This window comes from Pseudochaenichthys georgianus, chromosome 11 (assembly GCF_902827115.2).
Source record: "Pseudochaenichthys georgianus chromosome 11, fPseGeo1.2, whole genome shotgun sequence".
In the NCBI taxonomy this organism is placed as follows: Eukaryota; Metazoa; Chordata; class Actinopteri; order Perciformes; family Channichthyidae; genus Pseudochaenichthys; species Pseudochaenichthys georgianus.
The window spans coordinates 17,827,194-17,854,329 of record NC_047513.1 but is presented as its reverse complement, the minus strand read 5'-3'; the positions used below and the strand labels follow the sequence as shown (position 1 = coordinate 17,854,329).

General features: G+C 40.3%; 1 protein-coding gene across 1 annotated transcript in view; it reads right to left on the bottom strand.

The window, feature by feature from the left end:
- tshz1 (teashirt zinc finger homeobox 1) overlaps positions 1 to 12,317 on the bottom strand; it is a 118,849-nt gene extending 106,532 nt beyond the window's left edge. Inside the window, exon 1 of the mRNA XM_071204828.1 lies at positions 12,243 to 12,317. The gene's annotated coding sequence lies outside the window, so the exon portion shown is untranslated. The remainder of the gene's footprint in view (positions 1 to 12,242) is intronic.
- Positions 12,318 to 27,136: the final 14,819 nt, after the last annotated feature.

Below are 27,136 nucleotides of genomic sequence, written 5' to 3'. Positions count from 1 at the left end.
CAATACGACAAAGGCAAGCCACTAGTGAGCTCCAAAAAAAAAAAAGTACATATATCAAGAGCTTAGTACACAAGGGCTACGGCCTATCAGGAACTGTGTGACATTAATGCTTGATCAGATTCACTTTGGAAATTCAAAGCATTTTCTATCCTCCGACAGCATATTTTAGAAACCAAAATCCAGAAAATAACACAATATTAGAAGCCAAGCCTGTACTGTAGATTCACAAAGATGTTGAACAAGGACATGAATTTCAGTTTACACATGAACATTTTGTGATGTATTCTCTTACAGGCACCAGCAACAGCTGGGACACCTGCATGTATTGTTTGTTTTCTGCTTTTGGGACCATACAGTGCAGTGGGGGGGATTATGGTACCATTTCATCAGGTAATGCAGAGGCCAAAGACATGAGTACAGTGAACTCGTCAGAACCTGGCAGCGGGAGAGGTCAAGAAGCTTCTGACAACATGTTGGTAAGAAGAAACCGTATATGTTAAATGAAGCCAGGAATAAAAGCAACATTCTGTATGCTTTGTTTGAGAGGGCATCTGTAACACTCTTGGCCTCTGACTCATATTTGCAGGTCGCAGTATATTTTCATTTAGGATTTAAGCTTGTTAAGATGCTATTGACGAGAGAGAATTGATTTGCTTTGCCTTCACTGCTGCTGCAGGTTCAGGTTAGAACAGTAAGATACAGGAAGGACTTAAACACAACATCTAATGCGAGTCTACACCATGGTTCTTTCCTATGAAGCGCTGTCAAATCACCAACATTTGATAATGTTTTTATTTTTTCAAAAATGAAATACCTTTATACAAATTTGGACTGCACGATATTGAAAAAAACTGACATTGCGATATTTTTTCTCCTGCGAATATATTGCGGTTTTTTTAACTATATTTAACCGGATGAAGGATTTTAGTCATGGACGTCTGGATCTTAACTGGTTGACTCATCATACCTTAAGTCATGATCTAACATGTCATGATAATGCATGTAGCTTACCCTCAAATAAGGGGGTTCATCTGTGAATGAAGAAGAGAAGAACCTTTTTGGATCCAAAATAGTTCCAGATGGCAGATGTTGCTTTTCTTTTTGGAAGTAAATCTTCATTCTCGCCGGTATTGCCCTCCTGTTCCTCGCTCATTTTTCACCGGTGTTTTGATGGTCTGCAAACTAGCGGGGCGGGGCCTGCTGTGATCTGATCAAGAATGATTGTGATTGGTGGTTTGCTGTGCATGCAGAGCCTGCATGTCACTCACTCAAGTACCCCTGACATGAGAGCCGCGCAAGTTTTCCTTTTGTAGCAAGCAGCAAAAATAATTGTAACATGACGTGTTTGAGTTCATTTAACTACTTAATATCGCAGGCCTAAAAAAAATGTAAATTTTTTTTTTTTTTTAAATGTATAAAATTGTACGTCCCTGCGATGTGAATATCGCGCATGCGCATATCGCGGTTATCGCCATGACACGATATATCGTTCAGCCCTAATACAAATACATGAATCCAAAGCATTATTAATAATACATATATTAGCCTCACTGTGGCTTCTACATGACTAGAAATTAAACAAGATAAATATATGAGCGGAACAATAATTATTATTCTAAAAGCTTAGAATTAAAAGGTAAGTTTAATATTCAAATCAATGTATACTTATGTAGTAAAGGTCCCTGATCATACACTCTTTATGCTAAGGGATCGTTGGCCTGAAATACATTGAAGACATTCTTTATGCTACATAGTTAGCATAGAGAATATTTATATTTTGTAAACGCCTTCATAATTCTTTCAAATCCCAATTGAGTTACTTAGTTTGTGAGTTTCTCACATACTGTAGTGAAGTTGACATATCTCATTGACATATCTAATACATATTCAATATATGTTTGTTCCAAAACGTAACTTAAGCTACAATCCATAATCAAAACCATGATTGTGTTAAAACTTTCCTCAAACTTACGCCAAACTTCATCATCTGACAGTAACTTTTGGATCTTCTTCAGTAGAATTCAAACACTGTGAAGCTCTGAAGCTTTGCCACACACCATGAGTTTATGCAGATGGGGCCATTGGCACGCTTTCAGAGCCGATATGAAAAATAAAATACCTAAGGTTAAATCTAAAGTTATTTCTTTTACTTTCATAAAGCAATATGTTGGAAACAGTTCACAGAAAAAGCCATCTTTAACATCAGGGGAACCTGTAATTGAGACGAATTAGAGACAAATAGTGAGTTTCGACACACACACCACACACACACACACACTGAGCAGAACGTGAGCTGCTCTGTGAAGTTTCAGCGCAGAGTGACAGTAATGATAGTGTGTGAAGGTTAACTCCTTGAGAAACTGCAGCTCTCCCGCTGAATGGGAAGGAGTGGGGCAGGTTTGAAAAGTACTTATTAGTCAAACTGGGTAACAACGGCGCCGCCCGCATGCTATAATCAAATCTCTCTATATACCTAGTTGCATACAGCATCTGAGGAGCCCTGCACCCTTGACAGGAGGGGTATTTTTACTGATACTTTCCTGCCTTTTGTCTTCCGCACTTAGTGAAGATGGCGCCATCAACAAATGGAGATAAATACAATGAATTGTGAAGAGGAAGGGGGGTTTTTGGGGAGGTGGGAGGGATGCGATTATGAACATACGCTGCTCTTGTTTTCCCCTCTCTGCCCTCGAGTTAACCATCCAATTGTTTGTGGAATACATAGAGTGCCATGCCGTTTTAATGACCCCCAGCATGCGCGATTTCCTGAATCACTTCTCCTCAGTTAGTTTTTTTAAGTCTTTTCCCCCCCCCTTGTCTCCTCTGTGATCAATACGTGGTGTCTTGGAATGAAGCAACGGCCTTTAATATGATTTTACAAGATCAGATAGGTCCCTTTGATCCCCTGCCGCGATTCGTCTGATCTCCTATATCCGACAGGCTCCAGTGTTCATATGCATATTATGTCGAGGAACAGGAAGGAAACATATGGGAGAGGGAAAACAACACTGCCCCTGTTCGAGGAAGTGTTTGCTAACCAGTATTAATATAAAAACCTGCACTTCTTAGTGTTGTTGGTGGTGGTGTTTTGTTTGAGCTGCCAGTGAGAAGTGCACAACAAGCAAATTAGCACTCGCAGCTTTGTCCTTAATTGCACATAATAAAAACAGTGGCTTAGGGAGCGTTGTATGTAAATAAGGTTTCATTTTGTTTTGTTTGGTGTTTCATCTTAAAAAGGTACTGCCCTTATTGAATAATATATGAGTATAATAGCACATTTCACATTAAAACCTTAACAACACCCATGCTTTACGTGTCTTTTTTTAAATATATAAAACAAAGATCAATGACTCAATAAGCAGAACTTGATTACATGCAAACACTTGACAAACAGCATTGTTGTTTTTGTATGGGTTCAGGAAACATTGGGGGTTTTTTGGACAAAATAAATGCACGTAAAACTACTTGAAACAATCGTAAATCTCATGTCAATTCAAAACCTAGAAGTTGTTGTTATCATGCCAGGGCATTTGGTGAAAACTAATAGTTCAGGGATTTTAAAAGTAGAAAGAAATAAGAGGTTGGGACCCGTTTCACTGTATCGACCATAATACCAGCTTCATGTAAGAAGACTTAAGGAGTTATCATCGAGCACAGCTTTGCCAGATCAGAGGCTAAACACACTGGCGCTGATTTGAGTCCAGCTTTCTGAAAAGACGTTCCAAAAGATGTGGATTATAGTCAACAGAGGCCTGCAGCTGCTAAGTGTCTGTGATCTTCTATCATGATCTGTACAGTAGTATCACTAAAACCTCTGCAGAAGGACAGAATGAACAGTTGTTATTCTCTTTGTCTTTACTGTTGTTTATATCTTGTTTACGTATAGATTGAAACACATTGTTACTTTGTTTTATGAAGCCACATCTGTGTGCTGTCCACTTTGATTCTTTGTCCACTCAAAATATGACTCATATCCGGCCTAGATGTACCTATTAGTACATCTGTGTATGGTCAAACATATCCATTTACAAGAAGATACTGCTTTCTTTAAAAATCTCGGTATAATTATTCTATAAATCATTTTCGATGTGAAGGAAGTGATTGCTTTTCTCCTGCCAGTGTCTTGAAATGCAATCATTGCATGATGCATTTTCTCTGTGTCCATCCTCAAGTTCACATGTTGGACCCTGGGAAATGGTGTAATTGTCTGCTGTGTCTCAGGCTGCTCGAGGTAATGAGCAAGTGATAGCATCACAGTCTGCGAGACGGGATGAAAGAAACAGCACAATAAAGAGAGGAGAGGCCAAAGCAGTAAATATCCCTGGGCCACACAGTGCAGATACTAATTGCGTTCCCAAACTCGGGCGCAGTAAATAATGAAATTTTAATTTCTGCTCTTGCCATTGCGTTTTCCTCATTCGTGTTCGGATGAATGTTTCAAAGAAATGTACTGCGGCTGTGAGGAAAAAATAAACCGGAGGGTGAGGGGAGGAGAGAGTGGGTAAGAGAGAGACAAGACAGAAAGCAGGCAGAAGATGGAATGTTTGTTCATCTTCACGACTAATTGGCTGAAAGGTTTTAAATTAAGTTAAAAAGGCAAACCAAATCAACCTTATCTACAGATACTTCAAATCTCCACAATTGTTGAAAAGTGATATCATAAACATGTAACTACAGGATTTATCGTACTAATTTACTTTTAAAAGCATTTCCTAAAAAGTACCTATGAACAATGTCGTTTCAACAATGTCCTTTCCTTAGAACGAGGAACTTTCACATGAAATGATGCCCAAGAAAACTCCTATTACCAGTTTCACTACAACAAGTTGATATGCCCTTTTTAAAGGCTAACTTCAGCAACAGCTTTATAAAAAAGTCAATTTGTTCAACAGAAACACAGAAACACTATTTCCCCACCAGTTCTCTGCCTTTGGAAGTGCCATGGAGAGAAGAAACAACTCAATGAGTTTACATATTAGAAGTCTAAGGTTTAAGTAGTTTAGTACAATGTCTATTTGCCAACTTGTGGCTCGATCATTTATTTTAAGTTGAACGTTTTCAGAGAAGCCAAAACAGGGCACACATTTGAAAAACATCATGGAAACTGTTCTACAACGATATATTTTAAGTTACGCATTCATTTCTCCTTGTTGTGATTTGATATCTTCTATATCTCTTTATGTCTCAATCAAAGTGTGTCTTGCTAGCTTATGTGGTACTACTGGAACCAATTTCTGCACATAAACCAAAACTAAGCCACTATTTTTAGAGGTGGTAGTACCCATTGTCTAAGATAATTGTGTTTCAAAAGTATAAGAGAAACTAAAAAAGCCTATAGCAATGGAAGTTACTTCAATTTGACAGTGTTTGGTTTCAATGATCACGTATGTTTACGTTTACAGGCCAGAGATCAATACTTCATGAAAGGCCCAAAATAAGACGGTAAAGGCGACGATTACAGCAGAAAGGGAAACCACAACATTTAAAAACAGTTTGAACCAACCTCAAATTCACTCTCAATATTTATGTTCTGATTGCCGTCACATCACACCATCGTCCGTAACATTGTGTCTGTATACCGGACTGGCTATTCTTCCCTTTTTGTGCTCGCAAAAACTCAAAATGAAGAGCCATTCATCTCGATCCTCTGGCAAACAAAATCAAATAAATCAACACTTTACCCAAATATAAAAACATTTGTGTTGTGGGCAGATAATTAATGAGCACAGCTGCACTAATTAAAAGCCATCTGAGTTCCATTAATCTTGGTTGTTGAGTCCCATCGTTTCTCACAGAGGACAGCCACGCCTTTCCCGTGCAATACCCGTTGTCCTTGGACTCGTTTTTCAGGTGATTTGGAAGAGCATTGTTGCTTTATTAGCATCATGAAGAAACATGAAAGCACAATTAATAATGCATTCCAGGAATGGCACAAAGGAAGTGGTTTTTACTCTCCATTGCAGATTACAGTGTGAGGAACACAACAAAGTTTTACATGGAAAGAGGCAGTTTAAAAAAAAGAAAAGTTCCTTGTTTTTGCCAGCATAAGGCCCATTGAAACCCCTGAAGCTCAATTGTTTAAACAAAGGGGGGAGGTCTGTGTGTGTGTGTGTGTGTGTGTGTGTGTGTGTGTGTGTGTGTGTGTGTGTGTGTGTGTGTGTGTGTGTGTGTGTGTGTGTGGTGTGTGTGTGTGTGTGTGTGTGTGTGTGTGTGTGTGTGTGTGTGGTGTGTGTGTGTGTGTGTGTGTGTGTGTGGTGTGTGTGTGTGTGTTGTGTGTGTGTGTGTGTGTGTGTGTGTGTGTGGTCAGTCTAGCATTACTATACTTGTGGGGACCTACATCTGTTTACATAGTCACGTGTGGGGACTCGCCTCCCTTATGGGGACATAATGGAGGTCCCCATAAGGGGAATCATTAATTTTAGGGTGAAGACTTGGTTAGGTTTAGGGTTAGGGTTAGGCATGTGTTGGTTATGGTTAAGGTTAGGATAAGTCAATGTAATGTCCCCTGAAGTGATGTATACATGGTGTTATGCCAGCATAAGGCCCATTGAAACCCCTGAAGCTCAATTGTTTAAACAAAGGGGGGAGGTCTGTGTGTGTGTGTGTGTGTGTGTGTGTGTGTGTGCGTGCGTGCGTGCGTGCGTGCGTGCGTGCGTGTTACCAGGGTAGAACTTTTAACATGATATTAAAACGGGAACTATTGAACAGACCCTAACAATGCACTGTTTTGTGGACTGAAGGAAGTTTTAATATTTTGGAATATAAGAAATAATACAATAACCATCGACAACCATTACATTTGGAAGTCAGCTAAAAACAGACCATTAAAACATTAGATTTATAAAGTAGAGGGCTCACTGTTAAGCCCTTTCATTTTTCTTCCAATAGAGCATGTAGCCATGTATTGACCTCTGCATAAAGCCTTTGTTTCTGGAGCTTCCAGTTGCATCTCATTGTCTTTTTCAGTGATACAACTCACTCAGTGAAACATAATATACACTATTTCAAGAACCTCAAATTAATTAGACAAAAAAAATACTCAAACTTCAAATATACATACATATTACCATATGAAAGATTTCCTAAACCATAAACACTAACTCCAACTAATCTGCAATTATCTTACCCTCCCTCTTAAAGAGCTCATCCCTGCTTATCTAATAAAAAACATTCATTCCCGTTTTGAGACATGCCCAGAGATGGATTGGCAATATCGTCACAGTAATAAATGTTAATCCACAACTTTACGCTGCGGTGACACCGCTCATAAATACCATCAGAAACATAAACAGCGAGTTGACTGAAGCCTCTTCTGCATGCTGAACCGTTGGCAGAGCCAGAGGGGGGGGAAGGGGGCATATGGTGCAATGCTGCCATAAACTGGCTTTATGAAAATGGCTGGAATGTTTATTGAATGTAACAGTACCTTAGGCGCTAACGACTCATCTCATTTTACCAAAGCTTGCTAGTAAATCTCTCCGAGCTAAATCACAAACACAGCTTAATTTTCACAGGTTTTATAAATGAGACCAAAATGCATGATTTTAGTAGGCAACAAATAGCAAACTCAACAATAATGTGAAACACTGATAAGAGGAAATACTAATTGTACAGTTTCAATGTCTTATTCAATGACCTGCGCGCATCTTTACTACTGTAGCCTAGCTCGTGTCTAGTAAAACTGCATCGGCCTCTGCTCCTAATACTGTCTGTTCAGGGGAAGATTTAGCCGCCTGACTTGAACTACAGATTAAAATAATGATCTTGCACTGAGTAACATATTGCTTCTGTCTGGTGTGTTATCTTTTGAATCAGATTAAAAATCTAAATTACATTTTGATAAAGTGAAAATGAGACAAACGCTGCAACTAAACAGTCGAGAATAACTCAAATACAGGCCAGCACAAACAAAAGGCAAGGATCCATTGTTACGCTTCTCATCTCTAGATAAATCAAGAGCATTAATAGTATTTTATAGTATTTGAGTTAACAGACTGAATCCTGCTTCTGATAGATCAGCTGTTCTCCAGTGGAGAACACAGGCAGTAAGACAGAGACCTTTCCTCGGACCTCTTGATAGACAACTCTTGTAATCATCAAACTGTATACTAAACAGCTGTGGCACACAATTGCTAAAGCGACAGAAAAATGTAAACGCTTGACAACTTCTTGACTAAAATTGGGGTAAAAAGTCGCTTTTGTTTATTACAAATATTTTTCACTATATCCAACATTTTATAGAGTGAATTATTATTTGATCACTGTACAAAAATAATGCTGCCCTACGGTACTTGCACAAGTTTAGTTTTTACTAGAACTTTGGTTCAAAGTTACGATGAGTTCCTTTTATCAGTTTAAAAATGTAGCAGTGGCTATAGAGAAATATTCATTTTTTGTGTTAAAGGTGGGGTAGGTAATTTCGGAGAAACCAGCTCGAGTGCGCTAGAATAAAAAAATACACAGCTGGAAGAAATCTTCTACTTCCTTACAGAGCCCCTCCTCCAAAACACAGGAACGTGCACATGACCAATGAGGGCACGAGATAAGTTTGTGTTTTTATGGATTTTGTGTCAAAGCACTTAAGATATTCATTGCTATCGGGATGTTAAGAGCATTCCATGGAATATAACAAAAAGTGTATCTCGAGCCGGTTTCTCAAACTTACCTACCCCACCTTTAAGATTACACCTACAGTGATTGCTACTGTATACTGTAATCGGCTATTCCAATGATTCACATTGTTCAAGATACAAAACAACTGAAAATAAATAAAGTTAGAATAAATCAAAGTCTGCAACTCCTTGAGCTTTCTTTGTAAGAATGTAAAGTTTACTATTTGTTCACTGGTTGAATGCTTAGTGTCCTAAATGGAAACGGTTTCTTTTGTCTGTCCTCTGTAGTTATTCTGCAGTAAAAAGTGTGGGTACTGAAAACATTGCTGTTTCAATCACACAGCCTCATTTTACCTAACACAAGCTGTTTTTAAAAACAGCCCAACATTAGCCACATAATTGCTGTTTAAAACCCCTTTTTTTCTGCATTCTTAATTATTCATTTCTTCATATGCTTAGTGCAGTACATAAAAGTGTTGTTGTAATCACAGGGGCAATGGCCATTAAGCCCTAATGTGTGTAATGTTTGCCTAATCAAAGTTTTATGGATGGCAATAACTTTGAAATAACATTTTTTAATTATCCTTTAATTTGAGAGGTGATATTGGTGCAATCTCTCATTGGAAGAAAGACCCAAACAATAACGGTCCCCTTGGGGATTGTTATTGTTTTGCACATTAAAAAGGTAAAAAGGCAGGGCAAAGTACAAACCTTTTTTTTTTTTTTTTTTTACATACATACTTTGGTACTTGCAGGAATATTTGTCTGCAGCTCAATTAACATCAGTAATTGATTACAAAAAAGACCGATTCATCAGGCTGATGGACTTGTTTTAGGTCGCACAGTGTATTTTAATTTAGTATTATCTCTTAGTGTTCATTTTCTTAATGATCATGACATTTAGAAAGGTGTCACAGTGAAAAGTCATTTTATTGTTCAAAACACGAAGCATTTGTCATTTAAGAATCTCCTGATACACATTCTGTGATTTATTGCTTTATAGAAAACGTTAGGTAAATGGTAATAACGGAATTCTTGCATTTAACAACTAAAAATGTCACAGTTAAAGAAGCTAATTGATGACTTGAAACATGTGGGGTGTATAGAGGACTTTGAATTCATGCGACATGATGAATTCAAGGAAAACCTACTCCTTGTTATTTTCCATCCTCCCCCCAAATTACCTTTTCTCTGCACTTTCTGTGAGCAACATACAGTATTTCTCCCCCTCACGGTCCCCACCACCCAAGCACAGACTTTTGAGCGAGTCTATTAGTTCAAAAGGATTATTATTCTAATGTGAAAATGGAACTAATGGTGTGCCAGATGCTTTTTGCACAATTATCTGAGAAAACAAGTCTCAAGATAAGTCATGTGTTATTATTTGGTCATTTTTTAGAGACCCTTCAAAATTGCCCAATTATGTTCTATTAAGCCAAGGCCAACCCTGTCAATCAACGCGCCAGTGTTTGCCCGTGCCTTCAAAGACAGTCCACTCAAGATTTAATAGCTCTCAGAAGTTTTCACTGCGGCAAAGTGATGGTGTTGCACAGTCTGATAAAGTTTGTTGGGTGTCTGCTAGTTATCAGCGCTTGTATTCCTCCTGAAAAGGTACCGAATGAAACTTGCAGTACAGAGCTCAAGACCTGCCAAGATGAGTTTAAGAAGAACATGAACTATATCATTTGTCATGCAATACGTGCTAAGAACATAGGCTGTGTTTTTATTCCTAGAACAGGGTACCGAGGAAAGATACTAAGATTGGTGCGAGCAGTGTGTTAAAAAAAGAACATGCGCTTCAATCACTGCATCCAACAATGAATTACATCTATTCCGGTCTGTCTTTATTTGAGAGTCGAGCAAAACCCTTGTTCTTTGCAGATTGACAGACATGTTTGCTTCATGGTATTTAACTTATATGTCTGAAAATGTGTTGGTGAATTTAAGTTTACCTCCTACACTTTTTTCTCCTAGGCCACAAAGACGCAGAAAAATAAAGATATGGATCGGAATTGAATGTCATGTTGATGTTTCTTCAGACATCAAGTTTAACATTATGGTGTGAGAACCTCTCTTAAACTGACCTTGTTGTAATTCATGTGTGAGATTTGAATTGTTGATGGCAGGTCTTTTGTGCCCGAACGTCATACCTTCCCGTGCTGTTCCCCGTTTGCCACAACGTGTGCTAGGTCAGCTCGAGACTCGTGCACTACGACTTATTGACAACCCTCTTGTCACATTCGAGTAAAACATCTGTTGTTCTACCGGCCTGCCCGACCCTTTCTGTCGCAGTCAATTAAAGAAACAGGAAACAGTGTCACTCGCGAATCAGACACCAACGCCCGATTGGCTTTTTCCCTCGCTTACCAAAAGCAGTGCAAATATCCCATGGAATTTTGATGAAAGGTAAGACAGTAAAAGAAGTTATACATCCTTCTGACATATGTTGTTCAACGATCATATTTAGCATTCTAAAAATACAATGCGAATGTTGGAGAGGTTGGGATGCGATAAATAAAGTCTCTGTGACGTGGATTGGTGCCGCAATCAATCTCCTCCATCTCCCTGTATCCCCCTCTCTCTGTTTCTCTCTTTGTTTTCATATCTCACTGTCCCTCCCTCTTCGTCCTACATCTCCCTCCTCTCTGTCTAACTCTATCTAGCTTGAGCGCTAGCATATGTCTCCAATCATTTCCTCCCAGCCCCCACCCCTTCTCCTTCCTCCCAGATTTCCTCTCTTCCCCTCTGTCTCTTCCCCAGTTACTCCTTCATCTCCACCAGTCTGACTCGAGCCGTGACTGCTGCAGTTATCAATCACCAAAGCCAAGCCTTGTCAGGGCCGACTGAACCCAGAGGCGCTCTTCTCCCCTTGCTCCCTCTCTCTTTTATCTGTCTCGGTCTCCTTCCTTTAACAAATTTGTTCCAGTTAATAAGCCCTCCAAAATGACCCCCTCTTCCTAATTAAGCAAAGGCAGCATGTAGGGAAATATGATATTTAATTAATGATGAGATAAACTCTCTCCCAAGGCCCTGTCAGAAAACCATGACACCATGTTTGGCGGTTCGAAATCAAATTAACACGCCAAAAGACAGAGGAGAAACACTGATGGGTGATTTCGCTCTCCTCCGATTCCAATTCTTCATCTGACGGAGGAACACGGGGAATCTGGATTTGGATTCTGAAACCAATCACTTCACTTGTAACGGTCTTGATTAGTCAACCGGGTCAAGCCGTCATGTGAGCAAGTTAATTATCATTGGTTATACTTTGTTCCAACAAGCCAATCAACAAAAACACTGAATATCTGCTCAGGTTTAGATGAGTTGTAAACACTTGATTCAGTCCTACATACAGTACATACACACTTGGGCTCCCCCCCCCCTTCAGGTGTCAAAGACTCAACTCATCAGCTGCTGGGTGAAATGTCCTTTTGTCAGTCGATTCTTTGTTAATGTATTAGTGTCATTGTACACAAAGTAGCGTAGAGAACAACATGCTGGGATACATTTTCAACTGTCCTTTTTCAAAATGATCAAAAACAAAAAAGCTGTGTTGGAAACAAACATGTATAAGGGATGATGGAAACTGAGAGCGAACACTTAACTCACATGCTCGCGTCACTGCGTTACCTGTGATCCTGACACTTGTGCGACCACCTTTGCCGTCCTCCTGTGTGGTTTACATCTCGGTTGACAGAGCTGTCAGCAGCCAGGCAGGAGAGATGATCTTATGACTGAACTACACCCAGGAAACAAACATAATGTATTTGACTTTGTTTACATCTGAAAACATGATATATAGGTCAAACTTGATGTGTTGGCCGCAGAAGGGTTAAACGTTAGGGGCTGCTTTGAAGGTTTGCTGAACTTGACTCAAGCGGAAGCTGGGGGTAACACAATTGTTATAACTACAGGTATATTAAAGAACAACATGTAAATAGAAGGACATAGCACGAGAGCAATACCTGAACTCAGAACATCCATAACATTAACCTGTTTGCAACTTACAAATTATGTATCACTACTCCTATTCTATTTTATTGTATTTACGTGCACTATTTTATCTGTTTATTCTGTTGCACTGTTGGAGGAGCCTGGGACCTAAGATTGTCATCGACATAACGACACTGTAGCTACTGTATGTACGAAAGACAATAAAAGCCTTGAACCTTGCATCTTGAATGATATGCCTCAGCTCCTTTTTCTGAAACATCTTTTTCTATTTGTAACCAATTTGACCAGAAAAGCTATATTTTTGTTAAATTAAGATATCGTGAAAAGTCCTTGATTACTAAACCAGATGCAGTACTCTGCAAAGACTGTCACTTCCTGAAGAGCAACATACAGATTGTGTGTGTGTATGTTTCACAGCTCCTGTAAAACAGTTATTTCCAAGTATTTCCAATTGTTAAACGACCCACATTTCTTTGAACAGACCACTGATGGAAGCTATCTTGTGAAAGTACCATGTTCTGAAGTTTATGGATTAGCATATTTGACAGTTTAAACATCCAACTTTCAAAGCCTTCTCCCATACGATCCAGCGGACAGCAAAGAAACAGTCCGGCGCGTTTGAGCTGCCCTCAACAACCCGCTGCATCTCAGACGCAGATCGAGACAGACGTGCAGTCATACAGCACCATCATAATGTTTAATATGCAAACGAGTCAAATATTCAAATGAGATACAACAAAGACCACATATCAATCAGAAGTAGCTCTCTTAGCAGCGCCCACAAAGAATGTAAAGGACAATCTCTGACAATAATGTATTCTCTTATCTCATTACCCTTCATAGGATTTCTGTGTTTACAACAAACTTTAATTTCTTTAATCATGTCCAACATCTCATTCTTTTATTATGTTTTAACAAGCATTAATTAACGGCTGACACAGCGAATCACATTTAATAATGCATGGATAATATTTTGTCCGGGAACATATGGTGTACTTTATTAATATTCAACATCCATTGTCGTGTTCTGTCTGACAGGGCCCTTTCAGAAATAGGCCACAGTGATGCGAGTGCCGATATGAGCAAAGTTGTGAGTGAGCTGTTCGCCGGCACCGACTCATATTTAAAGCTTCACTTTTAAGAATCAGAGGAAGGTCCAACACTTACAAAAAAAATAGAAGGGTGAGAAAAGAGAGAAAATGGGTAAAAAAACATCAAATCTGTAACCAATCCCGTACGCTTTTTTTCTTCTTCTTAAATCACTGCCCAAAATGTGTCTTGAAAAATAGTTTAAACCGTCCCAAAGTTAGTGTAAACTCTCTTATTTGACATTGCTTTTCAGTGTTTGACTTACCATTGTCTTGGCCTGGCAACTCAGGCCGTAAAATGCCACAGGTTTAAGGTAATAGTCGTGACTTGGGCCCTCATACATAAACCAATCATGCATATGCATTTTGACTAGCGTTTGAACAAATCACAAGGTTACTTAGAGAGACAGTTCATTGCAGCCTCCATTAGCGTTGTAGCTTTAGTAACGTCTGTGACTTAGCAAATCTGTGCTACCCGCCAGCTGCTAAAAGCTAACGAACACTAGCTCTCCTGCCATTTCAACACAGATGTGTTGGTCCGTGCTCATTATTGATGAGCAATACCATAAACCTGCACTCCAAAGATGGTCTGAACAACAGGAGGACCAATCATTTGCATCAATATTGTTTTAGGTCATGATCTTTCTTGGGATGTTTTGCCATAACATTGGTCTTCTAATTGTTGTAACTCACCCACAACGATGTTTCTGGTTCTGAAAGCACTAAATAATAGAAGTCTGACGTAGATGCTTTTATCTTTGCTTTTTTTCAAAATGTAACAAGAGCAGTTTTCAGGTTAAAAAATAGCAAACACTAGATGTACTTGAGCCTGTGTCTATATCAGTACAATACTGGAAGGGATCTAGACTGTCCCAAGAGAGTAAGGACCACAAAGGTCAGCACAGTTTGATGTTCAGCAAGATAAAGTACAAGCAAGTAACTGTGAATGCCCTTACTGCATACATTCCCATAATAGACTTGCCTGCTGCAGAGTCTTTGAGTGAAAGCACTTCTTGGAACAAGCTGAACATTAGTTTGTCACTACTGCTGGAAACCAGTGAGGCAAACGCATCATTTTCAAATCATGTCACTTTGCTGATATCATAATCATTATGAAGACAGTTTGGTTGTAAACTATTTTTATCAAGTTGGGCGCTGGGATCGTCTTGTCTGTTGAGCTCCTCATCCTTGAAATATGTCTCGACAATGACAACTACATTTTAGCTCTTGTTCACCCTCATCTTCAAATTACATTTACACTGACTACTTTGATATGTGCAGAGTGAGGGTTTGCATCCCTGTGGACTTTGAGAAAAATAAATAAACCAAAACTATCACATCAGCAAACAACCAGCAACAAATCTGACATATTTACCATAACAGCCGTTCTGAACTTTGCTCTAAATGAAACACATCCATAAAATAAGTGTTTGTTCTGCACCGTCCTTTGAAGTTGGATTTGTTTTTGCTCTTTAATGATTTCTTTCTTCTGATGATGATGGAAGCCGTGCTGACACCTTCTTTTGCTTCATCAAGTTCCGCTGCACAATTACATGAATTTACTTTCAATAAATTACCATCCTTGCATACATCAGTCAAATCATCCAGCTGAGGCATTCGCAAACAATATGCATTATTAATTTCATTGTCAGTGTTTATTTGGTTAACTTGTAACCGACTTGGACAGCCCATTGCCTTGATGATGCATTTAAAAGCATCAGGGTCGGCTTTTTAAAAGGAAATCAGGGGATGACATGCTTCCACACCACTTCGCTCCCCGCTGAGGCCACAGAGGGAAAACGACTGAACTCCAGCGAAAGACCAATCAAAAAGTCAAAAGCTGCATCAGGAGCTGCCGCATCCAAAACAACAGAATCAGGAAGATCCTCCACATCACAGCGATTCTCAGTGAGCGGTTGTTACCACTGATTGAGTAGATTTCTATTTAACAAGTTTGCCCTGTTGACAACAGTTCATTTAATGAATAGATGCACTATTCATAAAAGACAGAGAAAAAAACAACATCGTGTGCAAACAAAGGTTTGAAATCATCTCATTAATCAGGGACGTTTTCAAGCGCGTCAGTCATCACTTCAAATTAGGTTTCAAACTTATTCCAAACACCTAATGCTTAATCTTATTTACCAGAAGTGTATGGGCCTCTGTCTATTTCTACTCAATAGGAAGGTGGAACATAACATAAGTGAGTCAGGAAACAACAAAGTTAAAAGAAGGATGCATCCCAAAAAGATATGTCTGCTCATGGCAGGAAGAACCCAGCTGAAGAAAAATCAGAGCGCAGGATCTCCTTGAGAAAGTGCCGTGTTGCAGCCCTCCATTTAGCCCCGAGGGCTCCTGGAGGCTGCTGCAATGGCAGCTCTCATCTGCCATCATCAAACTATCATCCCAGACGACAGCTCTGAGGTACACTCCTAGCTAAACTCAAAACTCTCCCACAGACTTACGCTGAACAAAAAAACAGGAGGACGTGGGAACGCTACTGCAAACACTTCAGAGAGCAGTTATTAAAAACGTAAATCTGACCTGAAGTTCTTTTTAAATATGTAGTAAGAGATTCACTGTATGGAAACCTGGCGCAATATACTTTATAGGGAACCTTGTATAATCTTCATGAGGTGGAACCTGTAGGACAAAAAGCATACAAAGATTGCATCTACTTTCTTTTTTATACTTAAAATATATAAATCCAGAACCAGATTATAAATCATGTATGGAAAATGTATTGATTTGTGTAGGATTAGAAAATGACTGAGTGTTATACTGTAAGTGTTGAGCTGTATTATCATGAATCACACACGAACATTACATATCTTAATAATAGTCACCCCCCCTGCCCTGCCCCCAAAGTAACCAATCAGCACACTGATGTACTCTATTTTTGGCCTTAAAAGGTTGTATGTGTCAAAAAATAACCAACCCCTGTATATGGCCACGACAAACAGAAGACTGAGAATAAAAAGGCCTGAAGTTCAAGTGAAAGAATGTGAATGTAGGTTGTCATTCTTACATGTTTTGGCTTTTGCTCTTCTTTCAGAGTCACGTTTTATGTCATGAGCGTCTGGCACTGAGAGGGATGCATCAGGAGAGCAGGGGACTCTGGGAACTCTGCTGTATCTGCCAGGCCTAATGACGGCATCCACCTGCTGTTTTATGGTCACAGCTGGAACAGTGTAACTCCCATTTGGCCCAAAGTGAACACTCTCTCTCACTTCCTCCATCTCTCGCTGCCTTATTCTTTGCCATGCTCTTCTTTATTCCATACTTTACTCTTGTTTTTCTCTCACTCTCATCTTAGTTGTTCACCAACCAGTCCTCAGTGCCTTTTTCCTGTTCATCTTCATTCACCTCCCTATTCACTGCATCCTTCTTTCTTTTCTCTGTGGCTCATTGCCCTGATGTTCTTTTTATGGTCAACAGCCACAAGCTCCTCATCTGAGCTGGTCTGGCCTCATGTGTTTCGAGAGGGGATGAGTAGATGAGGGGGTGAGGGCCCACGAGGTGCCCATAGAGCCACACATCAGGACAATATGTCACACAGCTGCCTGATGACCTCGACCGTTCAACCTTGCAGGGCTCTGACTGTGCATCTTCATCCTGAGGGTAGCGGCAATATGAAAGCAATACATCTTTTTCATACTGGATAATATTCCTACTTTGTTATCACATGATTCCCATATATGCCCATGACAGAGTCAGCCACCAACACGGCCTGCCTCGGGCATGGCTTCTTATTTTAGCCACCTCCACAAAGCCGTACTCTTCTTTTCTAAACATGCAACTTTATACTTGCCTGAGCATTTTTAAGGTATCATTTTGAAATGATGTATCCAAACGTAACAATGAAGCTGATAATGTGTTAACACCCAAAGATAATGATCACCTGACTGCAGTTGGCATCGGTTCTGTGGAGCATCTTAGCATCTCAAAGCTTCTTGTTTTGGTTTTTAATGATCACGAGTCACGACTTTTGATGTTTTGGTTAAGTCATACCACTGAAGCACAAAAAAACTAAATAAAATGTTGATAAACCGACTGTCCACACCATTCCGAGCATCAAACAACACCAACAAGGTCAGGAACCAGTTGCTGAACGTAGCTGAGCATTTAGCAATCAAATCATTAAAGGTGGGGTAGGTAAGTTTGAGAAACCGGGTCGAGATACACTTTTTGTTATATTCCATGGAATGCTCTTAACGTCCCGATAGCAATGAATATCTTAAGTGCTTTGACACAAAATCCATACAAACAATTCATCTGTGGAAGCCGTAGCGCTGTAAAAAGCACGATTAATCATCTGAGCCGGCCCGGCTAAAGTAACTGGCCTACCTGCCTGTCAGCCTTCCATCGGGGCACAAACTTATCGTGTGCCCTCATTGGTCATGTGCGCGTTCGTGTGTGTTGGAGGAGGGGCTCTGTAAGGAAGTGGCAGATCCGGCTGTGTATTTTCTAATTCTAGCGCACTCGAGCTGGTTTCTCCAAAATCACCTACCCCACCTTTAAATGGATTGCTCAGTAGCTGGTGGTGACCAAAACAGAATTAAAAGCTTGACCAGAAACTCTAAATATATGAATGATTACGTTACTCCACCTCATCTGGGTGTGTACATGGTTTAAAATCTTAACGTAGGTAATGATATAGCAGTGTTGTGTTAACAGATAGTTGCACTGCGACTGTATGGCCAAAAATCATAATAACCGTCAGACCATCAGGCCAATACTTCAAAAAAGATAGTTAGTAATGAATCCAATAATCTCCATCAATGGCGAATGTATCTTTTTCTTGCCAACATTTAAACAGCGGCTAAATCCCTCCAAATGTTGTCAAATCTGGCAACTACACATATATTTGGCAACTACAGGTGCATGTTTCCTCTGACTTACAACACAGGTATTATGAACAACTGAGCTTCTCTTTTTTGGAGAAGCTGCTGTTGCTTGTGTTTTGAGTGATAACCTCATTTTTGAGCTCAGCATTTCAAAGTGTGGTCGGTCGGGTACCTTCACCATGCTTTGCTATTCCCTAAGACAGACCCATTGGAGGATTCTCTCAATATCTACTCGCAGCAAGAAAGGCAGGAGTTGTGCTTAAGGCAACTTAATAGCAGGAAATCTATCACCAATCTTTAAGTAACATATTCAAATGACAAGCCTCGCGTCTCCTTACTTTCCTCTTAATCTCCTGTCATGATGATCTCTTTCAGCTCAATCAAGAAACCCTCAACTGACCAGGTTTTAGACAGGTGATCTCTGAGGAACTTCACAGCAGGTGTTTTCTAGACAATTCTGATGGACTTGACTGAAGAAGATTGGAGTTTTGGACTAAAAATAGGAGCAACAATCATTTCTGGGAGACAAGCTGAAATTACTCAACAGCAGAAGGGGAAGAAAAAAATGATGATCGCAGCCGGGCCCGTCAACAACCAAAGACGTCCTCAGAGAGAAGCGCCAAGCTGGACAAACATGTGCAAGATCACTTTGAGAGCATCTCTGCGAATACAGCTCGTGGGGAAATCGCCTTTGACCTACCACACACACACACACACACACACACACACCACACACACACACACACACACACACACACACACACACCACAACACACACACACACACACACACACACACACACACACACACACACACAACACACACACACACACACCACACACACACACACACACACACACACACACACACACACACACACACACACCACACACACACACACACACACACACACACACACACACACACACACACACACACACACACACACACACACACACACACACACACCACACACCACACACACACACACACACACACACACAACACCACACCACACACACACACACACGTTTGACGATTGCTGACAAAAAAAAAACTGAACAGTTGATCTTTGAGACCGCAGGAAGACAATTTAAAAAAAGGTAAGACAACAGTCCTTTGTTGATCACTGTCAATGCGTTTACTGGACCAGACGGTGTTGTCTAACTTTCGGCAGCTAACGCCCGTCTGTCGGAGATCTTACGTTTACAGGAAAGAAATTGCCCTCCTTGAATTTAGCCCCCAGTTCCACTGCCTCTTACATCCGTCACTCATACGCCTCTCAGAAGCTGACAGGATGATTGAATACAAACCCATATTAACAGTGACAACTTCAGCTTCAGTTAAACAGACCTGAGCAAACACATCATTGAGCTGGGCGGGCAAAGAAACACACACACCGGCTCTCAGTCCACCTCTACAGGCACACACAAAACATGGAAAAGGATCAAAATGAAGAAAAATATGACTCGGGTTTATTTATATTAATGGAACATGCCTCAGATAATGGCAGCTTTACATTTCTACACTGAGGTATTTGCAAAAGACAGACGGAGGGGCGGATAATGTGAACGAGGAGCTGTTTTTATTTGGAGGAACTACACATTAGTGAATATGCATATTGGAGCATGTCTTGCAATTTCCATATTTAGCTCCACACCCTTAGGTGGTTCTCTCAGTCTCCAGGGGCGACAGCCACTCTTGAGTGTGATTTGTCCCAGGGGCTGTTACACATGCTGAATAAACATGAGCCTAGTCCTCCTTCCGCTACACTTGTAAGGGGTCAAAGTTCATATTTACAAGAACAGCAAATCCACTTACAATCAAAACTGTTTTGAGAATAACCAGTTTTACATGCACTCCCTAATAGCCAGCAGAATATTTCAGGTTCTTCTGCATGTACACATTTTCCAAACCTGACATTACCTGTAAAGATGTTTTTATAAATCATCAGTCTTCCACCATTTTAAGATTTAAGCTATCCGCCTGCTCAAGGAATACAAGTGTCAATTCTTTTCTGTAAATTATCTTACAAAATGTGATGGGCAATTGCTAATGTATTTTCCATCAGCATGTTAGTGTATTTCTTCGAATGGAGGATGAAAGTAAGTGGACCGTTTATACCTTTAAGAGTTCTTGTCAAAATTGATATAAAATGATTTCCATCCAAGATCATTTTCCTTTAGGGCTCAGATAATCTGAAACTGACTTTATTTCCCCATCTTCTCAAATGCAAAAAAAAAAGAGCAAATATATGATGCATAGCCTTCCATCCATCTTCTCCCGCTTATCCGTGGTCGGGTCGCCCAGGTGGCATCCTTACTAGGTGCCCGAACCACCTCAACTGGCTCCTTTCGACGCGAAGGAGGAGCGGCTCAACTCCCGAGTCCCTCCCAGATGACTGAACTTCTCACCTTATCCCTAAGGGAGACACCAGCCACCCTGCGGAGAAAACCCATCTCGGCCGCTTGTATCCGCGATCTCGTTCTTTCGGTCATGACCCATCCTTCATGACCATAGGTGAGGGTAGGAACGAAAATGGCCCGGTAGACAGAGAGCTTTGCCTTCTGGCTCAGCTCCCTTTTCGTCACAACGGTGCGGTAAAGCGACTGCAGTACCGCTCCCGCTGCTCCGATTCTCCGGCCCATCTCACGCTCCATTGTTCCCTCACTCGAGAACAAGACCCCGAGATACTTGAACTCCTTCACTTGGGGTAAGGACTCATTCCCTACTTGGAGTGGACAGTCCATCGGTTTCCTGCTGAGAACCATGGCCTCAGATTCGGAGTTGCTGATCCTCATCCCAGCCGCTTCAGACTCGGTTGCGAACCGATCCAGTGAGTGCTGAAGGTCGCAGACCGATGAAGCCATTAGAACCACATCATCTGCAAAAAGCAGTGCTGCAATCCTTAGTCCACCGAACTGCAGACCCCCTCCCCCACGACTACGCCTCGAAATCCATCCATGTATATTACAAACAGGATTGGTGATGCATAGCCTTATCATTTCAAAAACATTTTTTTACAGAGGGAGGTTTGTCTGTCTCGTACGTATTTTACTGAGTGGTAGACTAACCCGTCTCCTGCAATGTTTTCAGAATGTAAACCACAAGTGTTTGTAGTCACCGTGACATCTTCCATTGGTTGGCGGGCCACAGCTTGAAGCCTCGGGTTGATGCCAAGGTTAGTGCAAAGTACAACACACATCAAGTGGGCGGGTGTACAATCTCCTGAGATAAGTGCGAAGGGTTTGTGGAAGCTGTGGCTCAGCGGTAAGTGTGCTGGACTTCGAATCAGGGGACAGCAAGTTCGAGTCCCACTGCAGTCAGCATGTTGTTGTGTCCCTGGGCAAGACACTTCACCCCAAATTGCTCCTGTGGGGATTACCCACTGTACTGAATGTAAGTCACTTTGGATAAAAGCATCTAACAAGTGACATGTAATGTAATGTAATCGATTATGTGAGTAGGCGGATTTTTGGAAAACTTGATCATGGAGGCAATATTTTTGATTTCCCTGTAAGTTCCTCTGGCTACCCTTCCTCATCTTCCAGTGGTTTGAAGAACTTCTGCAAAACAGGAAGCTGCACTTTGTAAGTAAAGCTTATCGCTTATTGCTCACAACAGTATGTTAAAAAAATCCATTATAATCCAAAAGACTACTTAAAATGTGAATGTATAAGTCCAAAATGTGAGTTTGATCCGATTGGCCGGCTTTATATATGTGATGCCTCCATTGTTGCCAACTTGTGAGGAGCTACTGACAGTGATTCAACCAATAATCATTTGGTGGTTCTTGTGGGTTTGTGTCTAAGCGTAGAACCACTTTGTTGATTGCCTTTAATAAAAAAATAAAACCCCTTTAAAGTCGTGGCATGATACTGTTGCAGTTCTTTGGCTAATAGTGAATCATATGGCATAATTAGAGTAAGCAACCCTTTTTTAAATTGTCATTTTTTATTGTGAACTACCTCATTTTTTATCTCACCAATTAGGGAATATACTGATAATTTGTCTTGTGACTTTCTCTCTGTATGAGCTCAATATCCTTCCTTACTAAATCATTCAACAGCACTGTGCTTCTCATTAGCCATCTTAGGAAAAGCTTCTTCAAAATCAAATAAACTGTGGGCCAGTGACTAAAAATGTAAGTCCTGCCGGCAAGCTGTTAGGAATATATATTCTTTTGCCTTTTCCTTTTTAAAAAGACTGGTACATAAGATTTAGAGCACTGCAGTCCCGAAGGCGGGCTTAGGCTTCACCCTTGGGTTCGGAAGAATGAAGATAAAACTGGCTGCTTCGGTTAGGAGATAATCTGGGCTACGGTTTCTTTAGAGAACGTTTGGTATTGCCAATTAAGAGCAATCAAAGACTCGCTTAAGACACTAAAAAGTAAGTGATATGAGTTGAACGTCTTGGTGGCATTATAAACCATGCAACTGGAATGACCCTAGTTTGAGTCCAGCCGGGACCCTTGTTCCCGGCATCGCAGCCATGCACAGTGGCCATGTACTGTAGAATAGAAAATTGGAAGCATTTTCATGTTTTTGTGGAGTCAACATGTTTGGCAGCTTCGTATTGAGAGCTCGAACATGTGAGTTGCTGCAACAAATGAAGAGCTTTCTGGGAAAATATTGTGAAGAGAATCAACAGTCTTGGAAGGCTACAACAGCTACAACAGCACCACTGTTGAACACAGAGAAGAAGGAGAATGATAGGGGATGATCTTGAAGTCAGCAATTGCAACTCAAACTATCGTACTATGATGATTTCTAAAAGGGCCAAAACAGTCCTCTTGAGATTGTTTTGTTTTATTTCATGAGCTCTTGATTTTTGTGTTTATTTCTCCCACCCCTTCCTACTCGCCTCCCAGAGCGACCATCGTTTAAATGCAAGCCAACATCTGACATTGTTGGGGCACGGTTTGTTTATGGAGGGTGATGGCTAGCCGCTGAGATGCAGGACTCACTTGGGACTGGACCAGTCAGATCTAGTCAGGCCCTGGATGACGAGATGAAACAGCCGTTCAAGGCCTATCCGCACAGGTTTGCGTTGGAAAGACAGCATGGCATGAGGCCTGGGAGATGCTAACGCCCATGGGTCTGTTTATAAAAAAAATAAAAATAGAGTCAGAGTGTAAAAAAGAGCAGGGAGGAAAGAGAAAGAAATATGATTTATTTAGCATGTTTACTATGTGCTTTTTTCTTGGAGAGCAGATTCATTTTTTAAGAAATCATTGATTTGAAGTCCCAAGCGTATGGATTTTAGATTCCTGTGGCATTGGACTTCAGCACTGATCCCGTGCTATTAGGCAGGATCTTATCTCTCTCACCTTCATGAGGAAGTTCCATTTCTTTGGTTTTCTGTTTCGAGACAATAGTTCTACACTCAAAGTGAGGAGTTGGATTTAATGGTGGTCATTTAAGTTTCATCTGATAACTACAGAATAAAATACTCAATCACATTTGTTTAGGCTAAATAATGTGGCTACAAATTGTACAACAACAGTTTAGTAGAAGTTGTTGTTTACCATTTCAAGATGTATTGCTGTCACAGCGACTAAGGAATGTGAATGATCAGGTATCTTACCCTGAACAGTATAATGAATCTTACTTTTAACACTGTGTTTAAATAAAGCAATGTGATTCAATTAACAAGTGGGAATTCAATTATAAGACACTTGGGTTTCAACCCTAGCTTAAACAATTAAAGTGCACAGCGTGCCTTCGAAGTCAATTTATTCATATTTAATCTGTCATAAAACAACCTACATGTTACACACAAGAAGTTTGTTTTCAACCTAACTATGCAGCTGTTAGCAATATAAACATAACGGCGGTTTGGAAACATTTATATTTATATACAAGTATGCAATATTTAATGTGTGGACTACATTGGTCAATGTTTCCAAAAAGCACGCACATTGCACAATCTGCTCGATGGGTTGGTATATCGCTTTAGTCCTGAGGAGAATACCATATTCGTAAAGGATTATACCTGCCCAACATTAGCATGTCAGCAACACAATAAAGAGCATGATAGCACACTTAAGTTAGCATTTAGGCCAAGCCACCAATATGCCTACGTGCAGCCTTTCAAAGCTGCAAGCGTGACTCTTAGTATAGGCCAGAACCCCTTTGATTGATCGGGCAACCCACTGCATACAAAAAAGCTCATCAAAAGTTGTTTGGTTATTGTAGAGGTTCCAATTTCCTAAGTGATACTAGTTGAGGTTACAGAAGCAATCACTTCCATTTACAAGCAATGCATGAAACTAAAGTCAACTGTAAAACGGTGTTATGCTGCACATGTAGGGTTATCATTAGAGTACGATGGTGTGTGTATGCATGAAACCTTTCAGTGAAATGTCTCTTGTGATTAAATCAAAGCTCATCATTTATGCTCCACTGGCTCACTATTAAAATATCATGTAATTAACACCTTTTCTACACATTTAAATTGCCGATCCTCATTCTCATCACAACTGACTGCCCATGTTTCTGAAATCACAGCCTCTCTAAAGCCATCAGAAGGAGCGCATTTTAATTGCAGAACACCAGCAGAGGTTTCTCAAGAGGATGCAGAAATAACGGTAAGTGTCCACTATTATGTGACTTAGTAATACATATATTTATAAAAGGCCCCGATGCAAATGAGGGTTAGGACGAGACTACTCTGAAGCAACTTCGGATGAAGCAGCTATTCATCACTGTGGCTGGAGATGCACTCGTGCTGTCCTTAGCTTTATCTAATGAAGCCCCCATATGCAAATGAGCGTGCCCTTTTTCCGCTTCTGTGTTTGTGGCTGAAAGTGGGAAAGTGGGCGTGTCAATGTGGCATAACTGTTACAGCACAAGAACTCTAAATTCACAGGATAATGTATGTATGGAGGACACCGTATTTATGTTAAGAATCACACTTACCATTGCACACAACTCACTTCTGCACCAGGCATTGAGCTCTACCAGTTTCTTTCTTTTAAACTGATGTTCTTGAATAAAAACCTTTGGTGTCATCTATGTAGAAACTCTAAGCAAGGAAACATATGAACATATATTTTTTAATATATCAAATCAGATTTGATTGTCGTTTCAAGCAATGGTGGGTGTCGCTATAGTCTTTACGTTGCTTACATTTAACATCACACACAAGTATAACCATACAAAGACTATTGTGTACACACACACACACACACACACACACACACACACTAAAGTATTTTCAGTTAAATTAAGTTAAGTTTAATTGTTGTGTTATTTGCTTACAAAATGCATTGCTGTAAAAGTGAATATCTCATTCACTCACTTGAAAAAAGGTCGAGGGATCAGAAGACACGACAGAAGCAAATGTTCAAAGATAAAACAGCTTCAGAATACAACTAGATGCAATGCACTGATTCCGAGAGACTTTATAAACGTTGGCTTTTAAAAAACGATTTATGTGACGGTTTGCATAAAAGGAAAACTCATTACTCAAACAATTACGCCACATTCAAAGTGAAAAGGTCATTCTCAGATCAGGATCTTCTACTGTGCGCGACCAAACAGCACACCAGTCATCCAAGATATCCACTTTGCTTGTACTAAGTCAACTGCAGGCAATGTGTGTACACACACACACACACACCACACATAAACAGACACACACCACACAAACAGACACACACACACACACAACACACACACACACACACACACACACACACACACACACACACACACACACACACACACACACACACACACGGCCTGTGGTTACACGATGACATGCATCATCTTTGTTGAAAAATAGCTTTTAGTAAGGACAGACTCTCACAACCTTGAAGTCTGGATTCCATGAGGAAACGACACACAACAAAGTTGAGCTTCCGTGTGAACACATCCTCGTGACACCATCATTTAGTAAAGCCTTATAGGCGCATGCAAGTGGAACACAGTTCATTGCTTTGAATACAGATCAATTATTCTATATCTAAGCTTGCATCAAAAAGCCATCTCATGATATGCCTATAATACTTAAACATTAACAATGTGTGGGTAAGGGTTGAGAAAATGTTTCCTTTAAAGCACTTTGAATTGCCTTGTGTTGAAAGGTGCTATATAAATAAACTTGCCTTGCGAAGAATAGATCAAAACAGGTCCTTTTAATGTACATTGCGGTACATTAATGCAGTTTTTAGAACAAACATCGAGATGGAAAGAGAACCACTGCATCAGGATAATGTGAAAACTGAGATATTGACTTCTGTAGGTTACGGTCATTAATATGGGATCACATGGTAAACAACAGAAACCACTGACTCCAGGATGCCCATATATTGAGGATACGAGAGCAAAGCAACGAGAACAATCCTTGAGCTGAAAACACAGGACGCATCCTGCGCAGTCAGCTATAGAGAATAAAAGTGAATTAAATAACGTGCCGTGAGAAAGAAGAGGAACATTGTGGAGTGTCTTCTGTTGTTCACAGCATATGTATTTTTTGTATTCAATACAAGTGGCCGAAAAGTCAAAGAGTGTATAATGAAGAGAGAGCTGAACGCTGGGATAACATATTGCCAGACAGCAGCCATTAGCCAGAGAGCTGCAAAAGCACATCAGGGGAAAACTCAAAGAGATAGAGAGGCAACAAAGAAAGA